This window comes from Lycorma delicatula, chromosome 9, assembly GCF_047948215.1.
Source record: "Lycorma delicatula isolate Av1 chromosome 9, ASM4794821v1, whole genome shotgun sequence".
Classification (NCBI taxonomy): Eukaryota; Metazoa; Arthropoda; class Insecta; order Hemiptera; family Fulgoridae; genus Lycorma; species Lycorma delicatula.
Window position 1 is genome coordinate 63,688,702 of NC_134463.1, and position 21,856 is coordinate 63,710,557.

General features: G+C 27.1%; 1 protein-coding gene across 3 annotated transcripts in view; it reads right to left on the bottom strand.

Annotated features, from left to right (window-relative positions):
• LOC142329985 (protein rhomboid-like) overlaps positions 1 to 21,856 on the bottom strand; it is a 295,664-nt gene that overhangs the window by 27,320 nt on the left and 246,488 nt on the right. The gene's annotated exons all lie outside the window — the stretch shown is intronic.

The following is a 21,856-nucleotide window of genomic DNA, read 5'->3' on the forward strand; positions in this document are numbered from 1 at the left end:
TTATTTCTTTAATGGAAACATAGTAAGCCGTAGTTTTTTTTTTGAGGGATCTCAAAAGTTCAAAATTTTGTAAAGAATTTGATTATAATTTCGTAAAGCAATTAATTTATGGGTTCTATGAATCGTGAAAACTTTAAAATATGTTTGGCAAACCTTCCAAAAAATATATCACATTATTAACAAATATCCTAATACTTAAAGTTACGTAAACTATCTACAGTTAATTATTTAACATTATTATGAAACATAATTTAAAAATCAAGATTTACTACTGATTTACCGAATGGGCACTATTCGTAAATATTTAGATACCAATAACTAATTCTAGATTAGGTAAGAGATTGGAAAGAGTTATTTCTGTTGTAGTACACGTCTCGATCTAGCCGTTGTTTAAATTGGTTCAACGAATTGAATGTTGCAATTTCTCTGATCGTGTTATCGAACGATAGATATTGAAGTTATTGTAGTCTACAAGGATTTTTGTTATATTTATATTACAGCTATTAATATTATTTTTATTATTATTACCATTTTTAATAATCAGATAGATATATTGTGTTATTATTGTGAAATAATTCCTTTTTTAGGATTTTTATTAAAATCCTAATGGCAACATTGTTAAAAGTGTTGTGTTTCAGTCTGACCTAAATTACGAGTAAATTGCAAAATTCTATAAATTTCTTATTTAGAATACAAATACAGTTAAAAGGCATTCATAAGGAAAAATTGTTTAAATTTTGATTTAAAAATATTGCTGTTTTCAAAATAATATTTAGTTAAAATATTTTTATATTTAAATTTATTTTCATTGTTTGTTTATAGACTCAACAATTATACAAGTCAATGGCTACTTAAATAAAACTAAGTGTTCGTAAGTAATCCACCGGGTTGGTCTAGTGGTGAACGCGTCTTCCCAAATCAGCTGATTTGGAAGTCGAGAGTTCCAGCGTTCAAGTCCTAGTAAAGCCAGCTAGCTACTTTTACACGGATTTGAATACTAGATTGTGGATACTGGTGTTCTTTGGTGGTTGGGTTTCAATTAACCACAAATCTCAGGAATGGTCGAACTGAGAATGTACAAGACTACACTTCATTTACACTCATACATATCATCCTCATTCATCCTCTGAAGTATTATCTGAACGGTAATTACCGGAGGCTAAACAGGAAAAGAAAGAAAGAAAGGTGTTCGTAAGTAACCCACCGGGTTGGTCTAGTGGTGAACGCGTCTTCGCAAATCAGCTGATTTCGAAGTCCAGAGTTACAACGTTCAAATTCTAGTAAAGGCAGTTACTTTTATACGGATTTGAATACTAGATCTGAATGGATACCGGCGTTCTTTGGTGGTTGGGTTTCAGTTAACCACACACCTCAGAAATGGTCGACCTGAGACTGTACAAGACTACACATCAGACTGTAAGTGATGTGTAGTTTTGTACAATAACTGTACAAGACTACACATCACTTACAGTCATACAAATCATCCTCTGAAGTAATATCTGATGTTGATTCCCGGAGGTTAAAAAGGAAAAACGTGTTCGTAGTAATTAGACAATCAACACTAAACATTGGATAACAAGAATCGAAACAGGAATGTGACCACTAGACAAATTTCATTACGCATCGCACACACACAGTACTCCGTATGGGATCTCACTTAAGCAAAACCACTAAAGTTCTTCATTCCATTATCATAAAGAAACTGCTTTGATTTATTTGTTCCGGTTGAGCAAACCCTTCACATTAGAACCCAGGTTTAAATTGACCAATAGTTCGAAAGATTCGGCAATCTTTGAGTAAGTGGTTTACGGACCATTTTACATTACACGCCTCGCTGTTTTGCTAAGGACTGTTCTGCTACAAAGAGGTGGGCGTGCGTTAGCTTGGCGTTCCCAATTCTTAGCCGCGTTAAGATGACTTATCTGTTCTGTTTGGGATAAAAGGTTTCTCGAAGACGTTCTCCCGGATGCTAAATAAGGCCGTGGGAGGACTAAGAACCCAAAACTGAAAATTTTGTTTCTTTCAATCTGTCACATCTTATAACAATTTTGTTTTGTTTTATTTTTAATGAAATTCAAAATTTTTACGTTTGTATTTAGTTTCTGTTGAATTTGTTCATAACATTTTATTCAGAATTAAATTCTTTAAGAGTTTTGTTTAAAAATTTTGTGTTTATATCCAGTTAAAGTTGTTTTACTTCAAACATAAACATTTTTTTTAATCCCAGTATTTGGTCTTTTACTTCAGAATTGCCAAAAACTACTAAAAATACAGTTTTGGGACCTATTTTTTTTTTACAAATTTTCAGGTGAGATTTCATATAAAACCACTAAATTTTACCCCTTAATTTGAGTTCCAAAATTTACAGTCTGGCTTAATTTTACCGAAGGTGTAGAAATCAGAGCAAAATCTTTCGCCAGCCGATATTAGCTAACGAAGCATTTCCGAATCTATGTTTATGTAAACTTTCTTCTTTATTTTCATCAACAGAAAATGTCCTGAAAGTTTGTTACATTCTTCTATACATATATAATTAAAAATTTGTATCATTTATTGTATTTCTGCAAAACTTCCACTGTAAAAGTGATAAAAAACATTAATTAAAACTATAGAGATATATGTTTACCGTCTCATTTATTTAAACAAAATCAACTATTCTGCTACTATTACAGTCACTTGGACTATTATTAAAGTCACAAAATAAAACTTTTTTACACAGTTCGCTAAAATTAATTTTACAGTTCATTATTAAATAAAATCAATTTAAAAATCCTACCCTATTAAACGGCAATAGTCTGTGTGCGAGTCCCTCTTAGCTTAGCAACGGAATGTACCGATCACTAGCAGAAAATTCCATTTCGTTAGTACATGTCTGGCGGTGGTTAGGTGTTGTGTACTTGTTCTAGGTGTGTACTTATCAAGGCGCATATATCGATATATCGTATATTTGCGAAATATATAACGAAGTTTAGGAAAAATTTAGTACTTTCTAACCGTATAGAATTTTCGGACGTAAATCGCAAATATCTCGAAAACGGTCTTTTCTTTTTCTTTTTCCTGTTTAGCCTCCGGTAACTACCGTTTAGATAATACTTCAGAAGATGAATGAGGATGATATGTATGAGTGTGAATGAAGTGTAGTCTTGTACATTCTCAGTTCGACCATACCTGAGATGTGTGGTTAATTGAAACCCAACCACCAAAGAACACCGGTATCCACGATCTAGTATTCAAGTCCGTGTAAAAATAGCTTGGCTTTACTAGGACTTGAACGCTGGAACTCTCGACTTCCAAATCAGCTGATTTGGGAAGACGCGTTCACCACTAGACCAACCCGGTGGGTCTCGAAAACGGTCTGTGCTAGCGTTCTAAAAAATTGTTTCGATCCTCTAAAGGATGTCCTATCTGCTCCCAGCGGTAGCTATTGGATGATAATATTTTCAAGTGCCGCTAGGGCACCGATCGGAAATTTGGGAGGGGGTGCGATGGGGTGCCACTGTAATATCTCGGCAACCGCTTGTCCGATTTTCATTATTCAAATGGGGTATGTATCAGCAGGTCGAGCGCTAACCGTTTAACGCATCCGGTATGCGCTTGATCAACCGGATCTTGGTTATCTGGAAATTAAATTATTTAGCCCTATTATTTGATTGCACTTACCCACCGTAAAACGTACCGATCCGATCTTTCACTAAATACGCTCAAACCTTTGCACTAGCGCAGCTGTAAAGTATATACATATGAAGACTAAAAAGTAGAAAATAAAAATATGTAAAAAAAATTACAACACCACTCTTAAATTAAATGTACTAAAAGGCAAAAAATAATTTTAGGAAGGTACCTCAGAATGGATTTGACAAGCTTTGATGGTGATATGTAAGATTATATGAAAGTCGTAGCTTTAAATTAAAAATTTGATGTTTTTGCCAATTTTTTCTTACGCGTGATGAATGGTCTGAGTGGGGTGCAAACATTTTTAATTAATAATTAAAAAACACATTGAGCATATACAGAGTGTTTCTAAAATGGTGGGCTGGCTATACTTTTTCGGATTCTACTTAAAACATCCTTAGGAAAAATGGTAATTTCTCCTTCGTTCTCCATCTGTCCACCATTTTGTTATTTTTATATAATAATTTATATCTCAAGTTCAGATAGACGAATCACATTAATATTTGGTAAGAGTCTTGAAAAGTCTTGAAAATAAAGCTTTAAAATTAACAAAAAATCAATAAAAAAGTTAATATTTTAGTAAATAACATAAATTTTGTTAAAAGTAATATTTATGGAGATATAACGGATTGAAAAATAAACATGGCCGCTATTTTGTAATTTGCAAAGGTACTTAAAGTCCTGTTTTTTTTTTAAATTTTAAAACCTTATTACCAGGACTGAACCTGTGATATAAATTATTATATAGAAATAACAAAATAGCGGACATAGGGAAAACCAAGAAGAAATTTCCATTTTTCCTAAGGATATTTTTCGTTTAGTTTTACAAGTAATATCCGAAAAAAGTATAGCCAGCCTACCATTTTAGAAACAATCTGTACATAGGCGTAAAGCTGTTTGATTAATAAATAATATAATTAATTTCAATTATTTATATTTATTAATGAAATTAAATTTTACAAAAAAATAAAAACTACTTTTTTTAACCTTTTTACGAAAAAAATAATGAACTTATCGGGAAATATACAAAGGAATTATTATATATCGTGATATATCCCGCTCTACAAATAAAAACTTGTTTTTTTATAGTTTAACTGCTTTCTGTTACAGTATTTAAAAAATAAATAAAAACAATTTCATTAGTTGAACTCTAATGTATTCCATGTTTGTATTTAAGCTATAATTAATAACCTTTTCTTATTATTGGGTATGAAAAAACACTTTATATTCTAAAAAAAAAATATTTACTATTATTTTATTTACTGTAAATGTATTAATTTACCAAGAGGGTTTTAACTCCATACCTAATGTTAACAAATGCCAGACAAAACAACTTCTCGATAATTAGGAACACACGTTTCACCCAATTAGTTGAAATCAGTCAGGGCTTTAATACATATAAAAAAATGTTTAATTATTAAAATAACAAAATTATTTCATATACAAATGTTAAAATAGCAATACTTTATTAACATAACAAAATGAGAAAGAACAACTGTCTTATACGCTATATAAATTACAGCGTCTAATCGCTGGAGGGAGCATCAACCTAAACTAAGTTATGTCTCCGTAAATAGGGAGAAGAAATTCATCTAGCTATTTCAGGTGAGTTCAGGATTAACCAAACGGTATAACTACTGAAAACACTTTCCCGATGAGTCGTCTCGACGTCGACGTCGACTTCAATTCGTTGTAGTTATAATCTAGTAGTTGTTCAGTTTAGTTTGTTGGCTTTAAGCCAGGTGGCGCCGTTGATAGATATTGTTCTTGAATCCAGTGTTGAGTGAATCAAAGCATAGCCACTTAGGTCTAATCCGTTCGAACTTCTTCCTGTTGAAATTGGAATGGTAAATCAGTTTCTCAATTAAGATTCTCTTTTTTTTTAATCTTTACCTTTTCTTATTTCTTTTCTCGTTTTTTTTTTTTTTTACTAAACAAACTTTGTAAAAAAGATAATGAATAAACAGCCAAATATAAATTTGCATGATGTAAGGGATATAACAAAGAAGTTGCCAAGAAATCAACTAACCATGAGTCCAATGAAACTAACTTAATTTTTTAATTATTATTTATTTTATTTCAAAAATGTTTAAAATATTTACATTAATGAAGCATAATTAATAAATTTATATTAGAGATTTATTTTTTTAAATTTTATGAATATTTGATAAGACAACTTTTGTTATAACTTTCCTGGTCATAACGATATACTATAAGTTGCTATAGCATAACGGGAAAGCATATATAGAATAAAATTATTTCAAAACAGAAAAAAAAAACTTAAAAATAATCTACGAAAATTTGTTTTGTTCCAATGCTTCCAAGGCTAAAAAAAAATATTTTTAACAAATATATGTTGGCCTATATTTGGTCTTATAACTCAGGACCCCCCGTTGACCGATTATCTTCAAAGTTTATACACAGGTACCGGCGGAATAGATACTAGGTATTTTTCGAGAAGAAAAGAATGTATTAATTTTTTTAAAAATTTTTGCCGAAATAAAATTTCATAATTTTTCTGCGGCATTTAGCAAAATTTTTTTCTTGTTGAAATTTTTTATCAAGATCACAAATTACCAAAAACTTTTTTTTAATATTCTCACTCCTCCCCAGAAGATGACATTTTGTTTTAGTTATATCTTGCTTCAGAAAAGGTTTTAACGGAAGTTTTTTTGCATCTATATTTTTTTTATATCAATAGGCCTTCAAAACACTATAAATCTTACACTCATCCCCTTCCAATAGTCTATGTTAACAGAAAATATTCTTTAATTTTTAAAAAAATCTATTTTAAATTTAAATCCATCTCGCAGGTTACCCATTACATTTAAAATTAAAAAATCTTAATCTTCCGAACGCACAGGGCAATTTAACAAGAGATTGACCACAATTAATTGATATATCAACAAAAGCTCTCTGTATTCACTTGCTGTATCTTTCAGTTATTGTATATGTTATGGAAAAGGACAGAATACAAACAATAGTCCCACCTTCAAGTCCTCCACAAGTATAGAAATAATCAGGGTTTTTAAATTTATTTAAGCATAACATAAAATTAAAACATAATATTTTAAAATAAAAATGTGAAAAAAAGAATTCATAATTTTGACAGAATTATTTTCTAAAAAGAAATTATTTTATCGTAAAAATATAAATAAAGCTTAAAATGATTTAATTGAAAAACTTTTCTGGCGTTTTTTCGATAATGGATTGCCGGCTTTTTCACTCAAATTATGATCTAGATTAAAAAAAGAGACAGGTTTATTAGAATATTGTACAAAACCTATATAGAGGTTCGTAAAATTAGCCTACAAGATTCGTGTCTTGAAGCAAAGTCTTTTTTTGCAAATCACGAAGGAAAATTCAACAAATTCCTCAAACTTTGATTTTTTCCAAAAACAAATGAAATCTACAATTTAACTAAAAAACTAAGAATTACTTATAATTCATGGTTTTTAGTAATAATATATGTTTTCTGTTTGAGAAAACAGATTTTAAATATCTCAAATACACGATTTTATGATACTATAACTATAAAGTATAACAAATTGCTGAAATTCTGTTTATTTGAAATATATTTTATTGTTATATATTTTTATTATTATATTATATTTTATATATATATTTATTGAAACATCATAATTTTATTAAAGGACCATTCAAAATAATCTACCCTTTCAATTCATTATATCACCCAACCTTTTTTTCATATTAACCTAATTAATTTTTCGACAACTAGTAGTATTTTATTAATACGAATCTGTCTTCAGATGAAACCAATAATGTTAAAACAAATACATGAATAATATATCTATTGAAATAAAATAGCAAAAGGGAACAATGAAGAAAAAAGTTAGGTTAACGATGAAAGTTATTTTTTCAACAATAAAATTAATCCAAGCTGAAAGTAAAAGCTTACATTGATCTATATAACTTAAAAAAGTTATATAGACCATTGGCCACATAATTATAAAAAAAAATCGAATAGTACGTGACAGTTTGTTCAGATGGAAAGTTTAAGTGATATGCATTAAGCTATCTCTTGTTCTCAACTAGGACTGCTCATAATCATTTTTATTTTTCTGTTATTTCTTAAATATAAAGATATTCACGTATTTTGGTTAATTTATTTCGTAAAGGAAGTATTGTAATAGTGAGAAATTTCGGTTTTAAAATTACAACGGAAATATCCATTTTGACTAGTTTCGGTGTGACGTCAGTACGTATGTATGCTTGTATCTCGCATTAACTCAAAAACAATTAGCCGTAGAATGTTAAAAATGTTGGATTTAGGACTGTTGAAAATTCTAGTTGTGCATCCTCTCCTTTTGATTGCAATCGACTGGATCAAAAGTATAAAAAAACCCAAAATGCAAAAAATTGGATTTTGGACTTTTTCTTAACTGCAGTAATAAGCTCTCATTGAGAGCTTTTCAACGATATATATATAATAAGTGGGACTTATTGTCATTGGTTCCAGCGTTACAGCCCAATAAAATGTTAATGAAATATTTAGATCTTACACAAAGAGAAGGCACATCGGCTGGAATGAGACTTCAAAAAATAAAAAATAAGAATATGTAATTTAATAGGAGTACAAGGAAGTCCATATCAGATTTTTTTATTTATAAATATTTTAGTATCTTTATATTTTGGTGATTTTTCTAAAATCAAAATTCGTATTATTTCTTCTTTTTTTATTATTTTCATAAAAGGTTAATTTTTATTCACGATACGTTTAGCAATACAAATATTATTTTACGGATTATGGATAATAGTAACAAAACTTTATCTTACATTAAAGACAAAAAACAAATCATAGTTATTATAAATTTATAAAAGTAGTTTTCTAAATAATGAATAGACTACGTACTGATTAAAATATTTTCCTAGATATTAAAGAGTATGATACTCTTATCTAGTGAGCGTTTAGACTTCACATCGAAGTAATACTTGAATAGATTACCGAAGGATGATAATCTTTTCTTAGAGGATTTTATTTTCTAACTCATAATTTTAAATATTTTTGTTTCTCTACTATTCATTTTATACTACACTGAATTTTTTTAGATTAAATCGTAAATAATCGGTACCCACGATGTTTTTAAACAAATATACGGGGCGAAGAAGAACGAAATAAATATATTTAAAAAAACGAACAATTTCCATATTGACGCAGTAAATCTTTTAATTTATATCTATAAATAATGAAAAATAAAACAACGTAAAGTCTAGTCACACAGATGCTCTTTTCCTTTCCAATTCCCGTTTCCGTAAATAGCAGTTTTCAATTTGCGAGGGTCTGTCTCAAGTTAGTAGGGTGAAAGTGAATTATGGAGCACCTTAGGCCTCAATGTGATGGCGGATGAGGTTTAGGGGGGAAGAAGGTTTTGGAATTGTAGTTGTATAGAGTAGGTAGAGTATATGGGATGATGACAAAGCGGAAGGAAATCTTCCTTGTTTCGGGAAACCTAATGAATGCAGAGTGGGGTTCTCAGTTTGGCACGTGTTTGTCGTATCCTCTTCCCATATATATATATATATATATATATATACACAGGAAATATATACAAACACACACATAGTCTCACTTCTACAAACTCTATCTTTAATCCACATAAGCAGGTGTGCTAAATTACACTCCTGAAAGCAATATATATATATATTTATTTATTTACTTGTCTACTATTACTCTGGTAGCAATCTGCAGAGTAGATATCGCTCCACCGAATGTTGTATCTCATTTCACGTAAAAGATTCTAATCCTGTACACTTAAAGAGAAGTGGGATTTAGTTGAACCTTTCCTTTTATTACTGCAGTAGGAATACGGTCTCTTCATTTAACTTAAGTTACAATCTTTAGCAACAACTACTGCATTCCATTTTTTATTCTCTTACATTTTAACTATGAAATTATTTAGGCTTTAACTTTACATTAACTTTTTTTTAAATATTAAAATATTTTTTTTGTAAAAATTTTATTTATAGATTATCTAACCAATTAAATTTATTTTTCCATTTCATTTTTTTTAGATTGATTATTTTTATACATTTTATTTTAAAAGTAACAAATACAAGTTTTAACCAGTACCATATAACAATAAAACATAATTTTTGTTTAACTTTGCAGGCTTGAGATGAGAGGACGTGCTCAATTTTATTCAAGGGCATTGAATCCATGGTTATTATTAACTTTTACAATATAACTCCAGATATCTTGATTACCTGTTTGTGTTTGTATTGTTAACATAACATGATACGAAACATAATTTAAAACCAAATATGGTATAAACAATTTCAAAAACACAAAACAAACATAGAATGCCAGATATATGATAAAATAGATTAATAAAAATTATGAAAACAAACACTAGCTTATTTAAAAAATTTCATAGCTAAATAGAGCTTAAAAATGAAGATACATTACAGCACAATAAATAATATATTTTTTTTAATTTTAAGATGAACGGAATCAAAATTTATATGAAACACAATTTTTTTCTATTAAAATCTTTTCAGTTAACATCAGAGACTATTGACCATCATAAGCAAAAAAATCTTAGATATAATAAAAATTTCAACCCACATGGCTATTAGGGTTACAAACTAAGGAACAATTTAAAATGCGTTGTAAATTTCATATTGAGTAAGTGTATTGAAATCTTAATTTTATGTAAATTTATAAGCTATAAATTTATAACCCGATATTTTGCCCTGTCCTTGAACAAAGAATGAAGTTGCTAATAAGATATATTCAAAAATATTGTTCATATCGATTGTTTTAATAGAATAAATGTAATAAGATTGATTCGAGTAAAGGGATCAGAGAATTTCAAATTTTTCTTTTCCTTATTTATGTAGTATTCGTCAAAAGTAATATGTAGAAACAAAATAGGCCTATTACCTCAACATTAATAATAACCGAATTATACTTGCTGACTTTATGCTAGACTTACGATAGATAAAATTATCATCATTACAGATAAGACAAGAATTGAGAAAAATTTCTGGTTAAAGACTAGAAGACAGCTTAAAATTTAAAGATAAATAATAACTTTTGAAAACACTAAACAAGTAAGATTTAAAAAATAATTATTTTTTTAATTACAAGACTATTGCATATATTTATCGATGAATACTAAGTAAATAATTCGCTACATATTAACGTTAAAAAATATATCGGGATAACATTTTATTTCAGATTTGTGTTTTGGATTCTTTAAATTTAAGTATGATTAATTTTTTAAACATTACCGCTGATATATTAATTAATTATTAAAAAAGTGAAAATTCACCTTACCAGCAAGTTAAATGTATTCAAGACCTTTCAATCCTTAGAGACAATCATGGTTTTTTACATTTCAATTCAGTATAACTAGCAAACAGTCATGACTGCTTAATCATTTTAATTTTTTGATTATTTTATTCTCCTGACGATGGTCTAAGGACTGAAATATCTAAAGAAACATTTAATTTGCTGGTAAAGTGAATTTTCTTAGGTAAGATTGCTAAACGTTTTGATTAAGTTTATTAAGAAAATGTGAACCATAATTTAGAAAAAAATCACTTCTGAATTGTTATTCAATGGGGAAAAACTGCTTAAAACTGGAAAAAATACTGTAATATCACATAAAATATATTGTATAATCTTTGTTTTATCCATTAAGGTTGTAGTAGGTTCGAATCCCTCTCAGACTTAGCATTTTTCACACGCTACAAAATTCATTTAACATTATTATAATTTGGTTAATTTGGTTTCATTCTATTGTTTCTTGAATAAAGTAATATATTGTGAACCGCTACTCATAAGAAAATATGTGTGCTAATTATTTTCTTGCGCAAATTACTACAGCTCACATACTACTGATTTATAATCAGACTGTTTTTTATTCAAATTTTCTTACTCAGATTTTCAAAACGAACATAAAACAAAGTTTTAATTAATCTTTCAGGAGTATAATGGATAGTTGTTAAAAAATAACAATAATTAAACTTTTGATTAAAACAGCAATTTAAATATATTGATTTGTTATTAATAATCATTAACCTCTGATTGTAAAAAAAAATACGATAAATAATAATAATTCAATAATAAAAATATGAAAAAATATCAAAAGTTATTAATGAAATAAAATTTTATGTAGTTATTTTTTTTAAAAATGTGGATATATAACTTAATAGGCGTACAAGGAAATCATGTGGTGACCACATCAAATTTTTATATTTATATATATGTACACAAGGAGCAAGAATTTGTGATTACCAAAAATTATGCCAACGCATCAATTTTAGTGAAAATCCATACGATTTTGGATTCTCTAGCCGGGAAATGATAACTAAAGGGGATTTAAAAATATTAAATAATATTTTTCAAGTCTAAAAGTACTTATTTATTTTTTAATTGGTATTAGTAGAATGCCACTCATACTAGTAGGATGTGGACGAAGAATTTGATACTTATTTAAAAAATTTTAAAGTTTTCATGTTTTAAAAATCAATAATCAAACTATATTCAGTATTTTAATTTATTGTATAACGTGAGAAGCGTAGAAAATATGTTTTTTACATTTTGTTCTCTTTTAATGTTTTAGTAAAAACATCGAACCATTTCTTTAAAGTATTACATTTAGTAATATAATTTAAATTGCCTATTAAACAAATTTAAATTAAAAAAAATTAACGATTTTTACATATATTTTAATTAATTTTGTTTTTATATTTATCAGTGTTTTCAATTTACATTTAGATTTTTAAAAATATTTTTCAATTAATTCATGAGTAAACTACTACATACATATACTGGGGGTCTTATGAAGAAACAAAAAGCATTTCAACACATGTTCTAAAAGTGAAAATACAGGAAAAAATTTACATAAACATGGATCCGAAAACGCTTCGTTTTCGAGTTATAGTTTAGGAAAAATTTTGCCTTTAACATTTGTGGTCAAAGGATAAAGTGAAACTATACTGAAATTATTTTAAATTTTAAATACGGGATAAATTGTATGGTTTCATATGGGCTTTTTTCCTGAAAAATGGAATTAAACAGATTCCAGAACTGTATCTCTAGTAAATTTTTGAGAAAATTATTGTAAAACATAAAAAATTGGTGTCGAAAACACATTTTTTTAGGTTTGACATGTGATGACTGTTAAACCGCAAAAAGCTAAAAAAAATCTGTAAAGAATTTTATTCTGAAAAAGTTTATTAACGTCAAATGAATACAAAGAAGATAAAAAATGTGGTAGAAAAGATGTAACAGATTTGTTTAAATTTCGCTTTTCAAGTAAAACAAGTTTTAAATAATTCTGATTTGCCGGTTTTAGAAAGATGGTTTTGTAACAATTACCATTTGGTTTTCTTAAAATTTTCATCTTAAGATGTGCTCGCGACTTAAGTGTATGAGCGCGCGCGCAATTGAGAAGTTTTAGATATACATTTACGAAAATCGGTTTTGACGTTTTGGAGTGAACAGGTCGAAAAACAAATGTACCACCTAATAGATTAACCTACTTTTAATATACGAATGGTTATTTAAAAAAAAATAAATACCTTTAATTCAATTGTATAGAATTTAAGAGGAGATAACAATTATACATCAAAATTTTATATTTGATAAGCATATCAACAGAATATGTTACATATTGGTAATAAATCATTAAAACTGAGTAAAATAAAATAAGGGGTAATGTTAATTTTAAATAAAAAATTTAGCAAAATTATATAACTTTCAGAGAACTGCTACAATGAAAAAATGAGGTAGAGAAGAGTAGAGTGAAAGAGACTATTGTTGGCAAAAGGCCGGGCGGATATAATTTCAGGATGTCTGATGCCTTCTCAAACCGGAAACTGATGACAAAAAGGGAAGGCACGTACTTATAAATAAACTTATTATTCAAAAACTAAAAAGAATTAAAAAGAAGAAGAAGAGGATATAGACTAATATAAAACACAGATTATAATATATTACATAACAACATGAATTTAAATGAATAATAGACAACATCTATCAGATAAGCACAAATATCTTCTCTGCATTAAAAACCGCGCAGTCTATTATGAATAAAAAAAAATTATTAACGCAAATTTTTCAAAAAAAATAAAAATAAAATTGCACCAATTTTATCACCCAACAAGCAGTAAAATTATATAAACTGTTACTGTATGAAAAATTATGTGCATTAATATTCAAATTCTTTCCTAATTTCCTTCCCCTCCCCATTTTTTAACGTAAAGAAGAGATTTCATTTCTTATTTTAAAACGAGAATCAAATTCCTATCTAAAAGAGTAATCCAAATTTGTGCCACTGATGTAACGTGAAGTAGTCTTAATTTTTAAAAATAATCTCATGGCATGTTATTATTATTATTATTTTATTTTTAATTATTTAATCCGGACTTTACTAATTATAATTAAAAATCTTAGGTGTTCAATTAAATTCTTAACTTAAGTAAACGAATATTAAAAATGCGGTGAACATGTACTACTATATTCTATAATACATAGATGAAACCTACACCAGTTGCAAATAAACCACGCCTACAAGGCGGATTGGAAATATTTTTTTATTTCCAATAAAAATCTAATGTATTTATGTTAAAGAGGGGTTTAATTACATTAAACCCCTCTTATTTGATACATCTAGGATTTATGTCCCCAGAACATGAAAGAGATGTTTAACTGTAACAATATTAGTTTATAGTCCAGTTTGAAATTTCTATCTACAAATTTGATAAAATTAATTTTTCTTTTAAACAGAACGACCATCTGATAAATCATTTTATAGTAAAAAATTACCGAGAAATTAAGCTATGTTGAAATCCGTTTATGATCTTTTTTTTAAAGCTGTTATCACCTAAAAAGAAACCGAGCAACTGTGAAAATTACAAACCTCGGAAAAAAATTTATAAAGTATAAACTAACCAAAAAACAAAAAAAAAAACAAAAAAACACAAATTAATACGGACAACTCATAATATTATTTTCTAAACAGGATTTTTTCAAAAATTATGCAAGACCTAAGTAAACAACAAAACGAATTATTAAAACAAAAACAAAAAAGAAAAGAAATGGAAAAATAATTTGTAAAAACGGTTAATGAAAAAACATTTAAATAATTGAACTAAAACCCTCAGCACATATTTTTATAATTATAAAAATTGTAATTTTTATATAATTACTTATAAAAACTAAATTAGTTACGTACTTACTGCTTATTTGTAGAAATATTTACTTCATTAGAATGTGTAAAATTAAACATGTTTAAATTGAAAATATATCTTGAAAAATTTAAATGTAAAGTAAGCGGTAGATGTAATATTAATTATCTTATAATTTTACTTTCTCAGCTGTTATAAAAACTGTAAATTTTTTATAAAATTTAAAGTATGATTAAATATCCATATTTTTTTATTAATTTAATACACTCTTGGGATCGTAAAACAAGATTAGAAAAATTTGTACAAGGGATTATCTATTCAAGTAGGTAAACCACGAACAAACTCTACCTAAAAGATAATTTGTTTTACTGTTTTATCAGGGGGTTGTATATACATATTATATATATATATATATATATATATATATATATATATATATAATATATATATATATATAATATATAATATGTAAGTGTGCTAGTGATTTGTTTAACATAAGGTTTTTAACACTGTTTTTTAGGGGTGAAGAAACTTATGTCAAGAGTTGCCGTCTCACGTCACTGGTACTGTACTGGTAAAAGCGAATCATCAATTTACAAATCTATTTTTAAATTTAACTGTTTTAAATACGACACAGAACTTAAACAGTGTTTTAAAAATGTATCTTAATACTTGTTTTATTCTTAAAGTTACATTATATTCAATATATATATATATACTTATTTTAAAGAAAGTTTTTAAAAACTATATTAAAATGTTACATTCAATTGTTTTTTATAATGTTTTTTTTTTATAATTTATGTATGTATGCTACTATATTTAAAAATTTCATAATTTTTTCTTTTTAATACTTTATTTATAATCGGATCAACAATTAAGGTCATTAGCGACTTATCAGCGTAATGTAACTGTACCGATAAATTTTTGTCTTGAACAAACTCAGGTCGACTACTCCTGAGACGTGTGGTTAATTGAAACGCAATCACCGAAGGACACCGGTATCCACGATGTAGTATAATTTTCATTTAATTCGTTATTTTAATTTAATAATAATAGTAATAAAAAGAAAGAGCTGTAAAATAGTTTTAAAAAAAAATCTATCTAAAGATAGAATATATTTTGATGTTATAAAATCATCATCAATAGATAACAGTGGAATTATATATATATATTTTTGTATAATTTTTGTATTTATATGTAATACTGTATTTGTTTTACTGGTTGCAACAATTATAATACAATTCAATTAAAAATCAATTTAATATGAATATATATGTATTTATTATAATAATGAAGAGGTAAATGATAATGGAAAAATAATATTTAATAAAAAATGTACAATATTAAATCACAATATTAAAAAAAAAATTATTTATGAAAAAAATGATGTAACGTTTCAGGTAATCTTAACAGAAATTGGATAAGTATATTTTTACTATGTAAGGTTTTTGATAAAATAATTTTATAAGTAAGTTTAGAATGATAATTTTGTGTACAATTGAAAAGAAACTATTGATTTTTATAATGTTTTACTTTTTCTCAATAAAATCTAACCTAAATTTTACAATAGAACGAGAAGAAATTGTTTGACAGAGCTATTTGTTTTTTTCTTTTCGCAGGTATTACTAAAATTTGTATAGGTTTAAAATATCTGGAGAAAACAACTAATGTAGGGAAAATCATTTGTTAATTTGTTTCTTGTTGACCTTATGGGCAACAACTCTGAACGAATTGAGCATAATTAAATTTACAAGCAAATATCTAAGATATCATATTACGAATTGAAAAATTTAATAAAACATAAAATTGTGGACAGTTTTAGTATACTATCATTAATTTTCATCCCTCCCCAAAATAGAATGCCATAAAATGAGAAAACATTCGAGTTGAAATGAAATTTTTGATTTTTATGATACGACCATCTCTAATATTGTCAGTCTAGGAATGATGGTAGGTATTTGTATTTTACTACAGGGAGAGAGGAGGCGAGGGAGAGAGATAAGAAGAGAAACAATTTTGTAAATTTGTAATTCTAAGAATACTAAAATCAACAAAATCATTTTTTATTGGAAATTCAAAACATTAAAAAAAATTTTGCTATTAGATACAAAAATAATATTTATTTATTTTTATATTTATTTTATGTATTTATTTATTTATTATTATTATTTTTATGAATATTTCATTTAGATCACTATATCAATATATAGATCAATATATAGATCACGTCAAGAGTAGGAGGTGAGCTGTTTCACAGATAATAACGACTGCTTTAGACAATTTTTCTGAGAGGATCAGGAAAACTGTGTAAACACTATGATAAAAATAACATTGCAAAATTAAAAATTAATAAATAAAAAAATGAAGTGTTCATTATAAAAAATAATTCCGATGAAGCTATTTGTACATAATTACATAATTTTAAAAGTATAAATTCAAAAAAATATTTGAGAAGGAAATTAAGTAAGCATTTATAGAAATAGAATATTTTGTCTAATTAATGTCTATTGTCTAATGTCTAATTTGTCTAATTAATGTTATTTGAAAATTAAAGAAATATTCTGATATTGTAATTTGTTTTTTTATATTTTAAATTACTTAAAATAAAAAATTAACTGAAAATATTTTAATTATTTAGATTATTTATTGAAAATAAAAATTCAAGGTAAAAATCTTCTCAATTAGGCAGAAGAAGTATTGTACTGAGTAACGCGAAAATTGTTCAATTATCTGGTTTTGATACAAGTAATTAATTATTTATTAATATATTTTTTAGAAATAATTTTTTTCAGTGTAAGCTTGTGTACTACAAGATCTACTTACATTAAAATTTAAAGAAAAATTCAATAAGAAATAAAACCAGTAAATAAATGATTAAAAACGTCGCATCTCATCAAAAAATAGTCATTAAAAAAGGTAGGAAATAACTTTTGGAAAAGCGCCCTCTTACTTTCATTCTTTCAACCTATCCAGAAATTAAAAAAAAATGCATTAATAGATGGAAATGTTTTAAACATTATCAGAAGTGTACACAAACAGATACGCAACATATATATATTTAAAGCAAATTTTTATTCGAAGCCAAATAGTGTTTTTATATGTTTTTAAATATTTATAAATTCTATAGGACAATGTACCTTTCCATAGGGTTGAATTTGTGCCAAAATTTGCAATACTTAAAAACACCAACCTAGAAATTCTTTCTTTATAACTGACAATTTTTTATACTTTAAGTTTATTTAAACCAAAGTTTTATAAATAAATTATTTATTTATTTTTTCATTTAAAAAATATTTAAATAAATACAAAAAAAGGTGAGCAACATTGTAAACATAAAAAAGTTTTCATCTATCTCTGGATGAGGATTCACATTTTAACCTTTATGCAGTTTCCATAAAATTAAGCAATATTTTTCCACGAAAAAATACAGTAGCTAGATTTTAAAATTAAAATTATGAATTAAGTTATTGAAAAGTAAGTTATCTAATCTCATGAAAATATGCTGATATTGAATTACAAGGCCATGCTAGATTGTATTCTGGATTCTTGAGAGTGATTAAAATGGGAGTTTGAAAAACCTGACGTCACTATTACTATTGTTTGTCGTAAAATATCAATACATAGGTTAAGCTTAAAAATTTTCTCAAGTAAAGTTTTATCTAAATCTAACACCTTGGATAAGGCTAAAATAGGAAAAAAAAAATTTTCCACATTTTTAGTCCGGTATCTATAAATTTAAAAAATGGTCATTTCTTGATAGCTCTATATATGAAGTATAAATTTTCAAAATCGTTTTGGAAAATATTTAAACCGAAGGTAAATAAAGCAAAAGAACAAAAAAATATTTCAATTTTAAGAAGTTTTTTTTTTTGGGGCACAACGAAGGTTTGTTATTAGTGCCCGGAAGTAAAGCTTCTACAATAAAAAGATTTTGTAACATACGCTAAGTATAACAAATGTATAGACAAAAATCAGAAAAATAAAAAATAAATTTAACAATCAAACAGCTCAATAACAAAGGAAAAATACGTAAAACACAATATAAAATACAAAAAAAGAAAATAAATATTAAATAATCGAATACAGATGTACAAAATTAAGAAACAAGATATTCGATAACAACCCCATATTGTTTCTTAGAACATCTCTAACTCCTAATTTAAATTTTCGACGCTGTGCCGCATTTAACACACAGTTCACAAAGATGTGATGTATCGTTATTTGGCGGTCGCAGCCGCCAAATAACACAACACAAACTGGTGCATAAATCTGATTCAGGGTCCATGAGTAGAATTAGTATGTCCTATTCGTAAACGGCATTAATGTCCTCCTCTAGACGGTTGTTATAAAAAGTGAAGGTTGACATTTTGAAAATGTATTTTTGATTATTTATATATGCATTAATATATAAATAATCCTTTTATTGTGTAAAAAACAATTCAAAATTGCATTATAATCATCATAAATCAATAACTAGGAAAAATGTCGTTAAAAGTCTACAGAAATGATTAGAATTTCAAAGTCCTTTCTATCCATTCAGACGCCCCATTCAAACATACAAAACGTATCATTCATGCACAATTCACATCTTTATGACATCAGGCTCTGTCCTTAAAAATTTTAATTTTTTAAAAGGCATTTTAGTCGAGATTTAAACAGACTCAGAATGGGTATTTCCAATTCTTTGGGAATTTCTTTGAGATCCTCTGGAACAATATTAATTAACCTGATACCAACTTACGACGGAAAACATTCGAAAGCCACTGTTATATGTGCTGTTGAGCACGCAAGTTGTTCCTTTCTCTGGTATCGTAAAGATGTACATCTCTGTTCCGCACTAAATTGCATTTCGAATCGCAAAAGAAATACTACTGCAGTGTAGGTAACAAATTTGCTTTAATAAAATTTTTTATAAAATACATATAAAGAAAATTTTTTTCTCGCTCACTCCCTTAACGAATCTAGAATAAAAACTAATAATAACCAATGTTCCATATATAGAAATGTTTGAGCAAAATTTAAAAAAATCGGGTTTGGTCAATCGGAAATCGATTTCTATGTTTGTACGACATACATATGTATGCACATACATACAAACATCCTTTTTTTTGGTCTAGATGAACTAGTTGGACCCTAAAATGTAAAGATAAGGAAAAAACCCGATATGCCGTCTTTGATGTGATCATCGTACTTTCCTTTTTTATTATTTTTTTTTTGAGGATTTTGAGGTCACAGTGGACCACACTTCAGTCAACTTTGGTTCATCTTTTCTTTTTCTTGATTGCTTCCCAATACTTCTTCATTTTGTCAGATCTTGCTTTTTTTGAGTTTTGAACAAACCCTTGTTGTTGTTTTCTTTTCTTTAATTTTAAATCTGGAGTTTGCGTCTTTTAGTATTTTTATATTGTCAGTTTTGTTTCGTAAATCTTCTACTGTGATTTCTAGTTTTTGCATATCTTGTTTAATTTCGGTTATCCAGGTCAGTGTTTTGGATATTTTCCAGTATATCTCGACCAGTTTTCTGACGAGCCTGTTCGGTTATGTTATTATGTGTCCAAAGAAGGAGATTTTTTTCTTTCTAAAGAACTTTTCCCTTTATTATAGCTATTCTAGCAATAATCGTAGAAAAAGTAAAAACAATAATGAAAGATAGCCGTTTGCGTAAAACTCCACCTCTTCCCAATTACGCATGCATATTTTCGCATTTGGAGTCTCATAATGGCTTGATTAATCTGTAAGAGACCGTCTTAAAGATTTTCCATTCGGACTTAAAGTATTAAAAACAGTAAAAATTTTTCCACTGTTACAAAGAACTCATAAAAATAACTAAATTATAAAAAAAAGAAAAAAATTATTTTCATGATGAAATGAGTCCAAACAAAGATAATTATTTAATAATACTAATTCAATAAAGTGGTCAGCGACAAGGAGTGTAATCTAAAAATTGATTGATAAATAAAATTACAAATTAAAGAAAAATATTTTTTTATAAAATTTTTCAAAATAAAAAAACAGATCGAAAAAATTAAATCATTTACAAAAATAAAAATAATACATGATGCAAAAAAGAAAAAGAAAAAACAATGCAAAACCCTCTTATCGTTCTTTTATTGATGTTAAAATAGAGAGGTAATATTACTTTTTTCTTTTTTTGGGGTGCACAACGAAGGTTCGTTATTAGCGCCCAAAAACAATAATTATACAACATATAGAATAATTTTATAACAATATGCGCTACGTATAACAATATATACGTAAACTAACAAAAATAAAAAATTAAATTAACAAACAAACCGCACAGTATTATACTAATTATTAATAAATAATTGAACAAAGATGTCCGGCTTTAAGAAATAATTAGATATTCGATAACATCCTCAGATTAATTCCTATAATATCTCTGATGATAACTGCTAATTTAAATTTCCGACGTAATGCCGCTTAACACATGCAGTTCGCAAGGATGTGGTGTATCGTTAGTTACAGTCCCGGCGAACAAAAACAGGTGCATCGGTCTGATTCATTAAGTGTCGATGTGTAAGATTAATATGCCCTATCCGTAAACTGCATCTAATAACCTCTTCTCGATAGTTAATTTATATTAAGATAATATTGAACACTAACTTATACCATAATATTGCCTACCAATTTTAGAATCTGATATTATTAATTAAGACTTTGATGGTCATTAATCTTGTTTTTCTATCAAATCCTCGATTTTATGGTTACCAGAAAGTCTTTTTTGTTATGAAAACGAATATTATCCACCGATCTATTCTCTGATATGAATTATCCACAGAATCCCGCGTCCTTCAGTAAAATTAATGAACTAATTATTATTATATAATAAACTTTTCAAATATGATATAAATTATTGTAATTTTCATCCGCAATTAAATTAAAATTCATTAATACACTCTTTATCTAGTGTGCGTTCAACAGCATCACTTAGTACAATATCGTATTTATTGTCGGTATATAAAGCTGAAATGCTTTTGAAATTGCCAAGATGATACGTCAGGTC